This window comes from Palaemon carinicauda, chromosome 24 (genome assembly GCF_036898095.1).
Source record: "Palaemon carinicauda isolate YSFRI2023 chromosome 24, ASM3689809v2, whole genome shotgun sequence".
NCBI lineage: Eukaryota > Metazoa > Arthropoda > Malacostraca > Decapoda > Palaemonidae > Palaemon > Palaemon carinicauda.
This window is the reverse complement of record NC_090748.1, coordinates 4,536,986-4,544,485: the sequence shown is the minus strand read 5'-3', so window position 1 is coordinate 4,544,485 and position 7,500 is coordinate 4,536,986. Positions and strand designations below refer to the sequence as shown.

The 7,500-nt window shown below is 33.5% G+C and overlaps 1 pseudogene; it reads right to left on the bottom strand.

Annotated features, from left to right (window-relative positions):
* The window catches only part of LOC137617995 (neural-cadherin-like), a 47,270-nt pseudogene that overhangs the window by 2,707 nt on the left and 37,063 nt on the right, over positions 1-7,500 (bottom strand).

Here is a 7,500-nt window from a genome sequence, read left to right as displayed (position 1 = left end):
TGGCTGATGACAAAACGGAGGGAGGTTGGATTTGAGAATTGGGTTCAGCTCAAAGAGATGGCACAGGGAAGAGGTATATGGCGTGAATTCATTGAAGTCCTATGGATCCCCTGGGTGCCAGAGGAGTAAAATAAGATAAAATAATATAAGATAAGTTAATACAAAGGCAGAACATGTCTTCATGGAAATATGTAAATATTGGGAAGTCTTAGTTAAGACTGATTCTTGTCCACGAAGCCTTCCTCCTTAATAGAGATTACCTCATATTTACCATTATATTTCATCGGCATTTGTTATAATTATCATTATTATTAGATAAGCACAATCCTAGTTGGAAAAGCATGTTTTTTTTTTTCCAGGACAAAGAATACAGATAAATTAATTCTTTATAATAAAGTGATCAAGCTGACGTATGGGCATATTTTCATCTTTGACTACATTAAGTTTGTCCATAGACTCTGGTTAAAACTTTACTTGATACACGAAATAACTTTCAACTTCAATCTAGGCTTCAAACACCTATTGTGTGTGTGTGTATATACATATACATATATATATATATATATATATATATATATATATATATATATATAAATGTGTGTGTGCGTGTGTGTGTTGGTTTGCTTTGGATAATAATTCAATCTGAACATACTGTAGATAATACAAAAAAGGGAAAATTGTGAAAAACAAATGGTAGATCATCCTCTGCTCTCCAGATAAGCAAAATAGTAATAGTAATAAATAGATTTGAAAAAAAAGTTCAGTTAGCAAAGTAGACTGATATAAATAGCATGTGATTTAGTTAAAGATCTGCCTAAAAAAAAAAACAATCGACATCTCGCTTAAAGGAACATGTCATTGATGTAGATGACAGTTCAAAGTAAAATAGGGTTCATTGATGTTATCATTGTGAATTATTTTGGCAAAAAAAAAAAAAAAAAAAAAAGTGAGACCTTCATTTTTCCTAAAGGCTGTTGAGGTCCCTCCATAACAACGTTCCAGGGGGAATGATCAATACGAATACAGACCAGATAGGCCCAAAGGGGAAGATGATATTGGTTGAGATAACTCACCTAAAAAGAGGAGTGACAAGGTAACTGCCGCTATGGCTGCTGGCGCTGTAAGCGGATGGCCTGCGCTAGAGACTTTGGTCCACTCGCAGTTGTCTCCTATGTGGTTCGGTCCACACATGCAAAGGTAATCAGGTTTCATGTTATAGCAGGTACCTCCGTGCAAGCAGGGTTCCAGCAAGCACTCGTCCATGTCTTCGCACGCTGATCCCACAAGATGCTCTCCAGAACCACAGCTGTAATGTATAATTGATTGATTTAAAGTTTTCTGGCATCCTGACATCTAAGGTCATTGACGCCAATATAATTTTATATAAAAAATCAATGAATATTCAATTAAAACCATAAAAGTTAAGATGTCATTATAGAAGTTAAATAGTTTTCAGAAGACCTGCTTCTGAAATAAATCTAAAAATGCGGCTCGCATAGTACAACACATCACGTCCAAGAATCTTGGCAAGGATGAACCTGCCATCCCCACCTCGAGCATCAAATAGATATCTATTTCTTAAGTTCTGCAATGTATAAAGGAAAGGATAGAATCCTACCATACGCTGGGGACACTTGATTAATGAATTTGGAAATTGTTGGAGTAACAACGTTAAGATAGGTCAGTCATTTAAAAACTAAAATAAAAATGATTTCACTTTCTTCAATCGATTCAACCACTAGATTAGATCATTCCACAATCTGGTCAGAGCTGGAATTAAACTTATAGAAGAATGTACTTACTTTAAGGGCTGTTTTTTCTGGTCCAATACAGCAGGGGATCCATGTTCTATATCTAGTGTACGCGACCAGTAAAAAATGACGGCTAAATATTTAGGTAGATATGCACACATACGCAAGTGGATTCAATTCTTCCCATCCCCCCCCCCTTTCCTTACTAAAACCCCTTTTACCAGGGTATGACTACTCTCTCTCCCCCCTACCCTAGGGAGGGGGAAGCGACCAAATAGTTATATGTATGGCAATGCCGCTGACCGTGGCCAGACAGATATGTATGTATGTATGTATGTATGTATGTATGTGTATATATATAAGTATATATATATATATATATATATATATATATATATATATGTATGTATATATATACAGCATATATATGTATATATATGTAAGTATGTATATATATACTGTAAACTGTATATATGTATATATATACATAAATATACACACACACACACACATATATATATATATATATATATATATATATATATATACTTGCTCTTAATTATATAGATGAGATGTTATGTTTGTGTACTTCTTTTGTCAAAGTTGTAATGAAATTAGTACCTTAAAGTATATTAACGCTTATATACCTTAAATCTCTTTTTCGTAGATACAAGCTCAAAATAAGTGAATAAACAATTTTATGAATGAGCTTCTTGTTGAATAAACACACGCATACACACACAAACACACACGTTAGCTACAACACCAGGCAGTTCGACCATCGATATTGAAATAAAAAGTAGACCCTCGTTATCATTTTGAGGTATAGGCCATCCGTTACCTATAAATCCCGAAATGAGAAATCAGAATGCAAAAATCTATTGCAGTAACAATAAAACGCATTATTCAACTGCACAAATAAACTTGTAAATAAAAACAGTTTTATAGACTTGATACCGAAGGCCATTTACTAGGCATATATATATGCATTCATATATATGTATATATATTATATATACACACATATATATATATACACATATATATATGTATATATTATATATACATATACATATATCTACATATATTATGTATATATATATACATATATATATATATATATATATATATATATATATATATATGTATATACTCATATATGCACATACATATATATATATACATATATGTATATATATATACAAATATTATATACATATATATATATATATATATCTATAAATATATATATATATATATATATATATTTATATATATATGTATATATATATATATATATATATATAAATTTATATATATATATATATATATATATATAAATATATATATATATATATATATATATGTATATACTCATATATGCACATACATATATATATACATATATGTATATATATATATATACAAATATTATATACATATATATATATCTATAAATATATATATATATATATTTATATATATATATATATATATATATATATATATATATATATATATATATATAAATTTATATATGTATATATATATATATATATATATATATATATATATATATATATATATAAATTTATATATATATATATATATATAAATATATATATATATATATATATATATATATATAAACCTCTTTCATCATTCATCCACATTCTTATTAGTATTCATTACACATTCTTCCTTGTTTCAATCAGTTCTTAAAATAAACTTCATCAATGTTCACATTTATTCTCAATTATTTACTCTTGCAAAACCATACATTTCATATTGTTAGCATCTGCAGCCTCTTGTCACTATATCAGTGAAGTGTCATTTGCAAAGATCAAATATGGCTCACTTCATTTTCAATTTATTATCTTATCAAATATCTTATCTACTTTAAACAATAGACATTCAATAGGAAAACCATAATAAAAGGCTATTAATTTCTTATAATTTGTTTTTGTTTTTTTTCATTTTCAACGGAAGTTAACCGATCAGAAAAAATCTTTCAAATTTCTTCCTGTACTCAACATACGCATTGGTTTCGTCATTTCACAAAATTCTATAATTTTTACGGTATGTCTAAGTACTAACCTGTATACGAACTAAGGTATTTGTTTACAAGAGCACGCTCTCCATTTACTCCAAAATCATGCAGTCCTGCAGCTCTCCTCTTCATGTACAGAAATTAGGAGGGTCTTTAAATTTCTGTTTATGTACGCTGGCATCACAAACTTCTGTTAGGTTGACTACAGTATATTGACGATGGCAGTTCTAGGTTTAGTGAGGATACCCAGCTAGTTTTATTTTTATAACACCTTCCCCCTTGCACAGCATATCTTGCCATGTTTTGCTTTCCCAGTATTTAAAAAACCTCCTAATTACACAGTTAAAAATCTTCATTGAAAAAACGGTAAATTCCAGGCAAAATTCCAGGATGTTCACTGTTTTAAAAACGGATATATTGACGTAAAGGAGTGATATTACGGTCACCAAACAGTAAAATATAAGAATATAGTATGGTAAAATTACGGTCGCCTGTATTTTACTAAAATACGGCTGAGAACAGTATATTTTTACGGCGAGTTTCCGATTAAAATTACGATTTTTTTTTTAACTGTACTGTAAATGAAGAGGAGAGCATCAGGACTGCATAATTTCGGAGTAAATGGAGAGCGTGCTCTTGTTAACAAATGCCCATCACCCAAACTAAGTACAAACTCTTACACAATATCACAATGCTCCCATTCATCCTGACATATCACTATACACAAAGAATCCCCTACTCAGTGCTCACCTGCAGGAAGGTTTCGTCCACCTTGCATGACAGGACAGCGGTGGGTCGCAAGTAGTAGTAGTATTCACGCAAGCGTTGGGTTTGTTACAGCCCTTCATGAATCCGTTTAAAGTGGTCACCTGGCCCCAGGTGCTGCTATTGACAGCAGGGGGGAGGGGGAGCTGGCGATCTGACACTCTCAGGTCGTCTATGCACGCTAAGGATGAGAGATTTCAAAAGCATTTTTCGATTGTACTGGTGAAAATTCTATTTCTTTAGATCTATGAGTAGCCTATATTTTTTCATCTATCTATCTATCTATCTATCTATCTATCTATTTATCTATCTATCTATCTATCTATATATATATAAATTTATATATATACATATGCATATATATTAGCATATACTGTATACTGTAGATTATACAATCCAGAATATATATATATATATATATATATATATATATATATATATATAAAATCTGAAAACATCCAGTTAAATCAAGTAGACTATCCTCTATGCACTTACAGCCAGTCCTACTTACTGTCTTGCAAATCCTCCGCAACATTCACTAGCTTGACACCCAGGAACTCGGGAAGGCCACCAATAGTCACACCGTCGTGCTTATCAATCTCCAAGGGCATCGGTGGCCCCATGACCTCCCCCTGCGGAATGGCACTCAGGGGCACGAGTGAGGGCAAGGAGTTGTTGATTCGCCATTCGTCTCCTCCTCCATCGACGCTGATGAAGAGATTGTGGCCGTGTCTCTCGGCTTTGATTGTGTGCCATTGGCCATCAGCTACGGGTCGGCCCTCAACGCAGGCCACCCTGGTGGCCCATCCTGCTCCGGAGAGTGAGGCGCAGGCCACACCAGCTCGAAGCTAAATATGATTAATATGAATGTCAGAAAAAAAAAAGGGTGAACAAAAAAGTCAACAAGGCAATATTTTCAAAGACTAGAAAACATTTAAAAAAAGCGAGAACAAAACTAAAAATGGATTTATTATCAATATAATTACTAGCTAAGTTACAACCCTAGTTGGAAAAGCAGGATGCTATAAGGCCAAGGGCTCCAACAGGGAAAAATAGCCCAGTGAGGAGAGGAAATAAGGAAGTAAATAAACTACATGAGAAGTAATGAATAATTATAAGTTCTGTTCAGTCTTGTTATATAAATATATGACGTGGCATATGGCCAATTGTATAACATACGTGGATAGTAAAAGAATGCTGCGTGTGCTGCGCTGCAAGATGAACTAGCATCCCTGTTGTCTCGCCAAGCGTCCTGACCCTCAACTGGACATTCACAACTCTCGAGGAAGGAGTGAAAGACAGCGCTAGCTTCATGTAAGACTTCGAACCTAACGTAGCCGGGACTGTAGGGGTGTCACACCTAGCTCCGGTCCATCCAGGGTCACAACGGCACTCAGGGGCATTCAGTCCACCCAAACAGGCACCCCTGATTCCACAAGGTCTAGGGTCACTAGGGCATGCTTCTTCTTGGGGCTGGCATCCCGGTGAGCTGTCTTGGCTACACGCTGGCTCGCCTAAGTCCAATAACTGCAAGAAAGCTGCAAGAACGTCAACTCGAGTTATTCAGTCCTTGTGCGAGTTGCTGTTATAACAAGCGTAACTAATCTGCAGATGTTTTGTGAGGATTCGTTTATTTGCATAATAATACTACCTATACATACATATATAATCATATATATATATATATATATATATATATATATATACATATATACCCTTATATATACATACATAAATAGATCTCTCTCTCTCTCTCTCTCTCTCTCTCTCTCTCTCTCTCTCTCTCTCTCTCTCTCTCTCTCTCTATATATATATATATATATATATATATAAATATATATATATATAAACTATTCAAATATAAGAAACTACAGTACACTCTTTACATTAATCAAGTGATTTATACCAAATTACACATCAACAAATGCAACTTCACGCCACTGACTATAAACACGATTAATTACATAGGAAATTTGACGAAATACCAAAGCATAAGAGGAAAACAAATGTAACATTAAAGGGGACTCACGTTAGATGGACTAATCCTGGGAACCAAATTACTAACGAGGTAAATTGAGGGATGTTTTAGTGGTCAGTAAATTAAGATACATCGAGCAGATAATTGAAAGGATAATATAAATAAAAGAAGGAAGACTGGTCAACTACAGTATAATGAAGGTAGGGAAATATCTACAGAACCAAGCTAAGTAAGATGTAGAGATAAAATAATGACAAGAGAGATTAGTTCACCAAACGTTCAGCTGGGCTCCACAAGGCACTAGAAGAGTTGGAAGATCCAGGCCTACATGACTGAGGACTATGAAGCGCAAAGTAGGAGTTGATGAATAGAGAAGTATTAAATTAAAAGCTCAAGATAGAGACGACTGGCGAAATCTAACCGAGGCCCTTAGCGTCAATAGGCGTAGGAGGAGATGATGATGATGATGATTATTATTATTGTAAGTGTTATTACTTTTATTATCACTAGCTAAGCTACAACCCTAGTAGGAAAAACAAGATGCTATAAGCCCAAGGGCTCCAACAGGTAAAAATAGCCCCGTGAGGATAGGAAATAAGGAAATAAAAAAACGATATAAGTAGTAATGAACATTTAAAATAAAAAATTTTAAAAACATCTTTTTGTCGTGAATGGACACATGACCAGTGTCCCCCTTAAGTGACAGGAGTATATTAACTTGACCAGAATATTCTTATATGAATTTCAGTTAACAAACCGAAGTCTTTGTTAAAAAGGTTTTAGACCAAGTCTCCTAGATTATACCATAAAGGGAATTACTATTTATAAAAAAAGGGCTAACGGTGTGAACCTTCAAGATAAACAGAGGTACGGTGAAACGAACTTAGTTTAAAGGTTTAAAGGTCGCTCATGAATGGCATAGGCAAGGGACAGGGACATTGTCCTAGCAAGCGGGA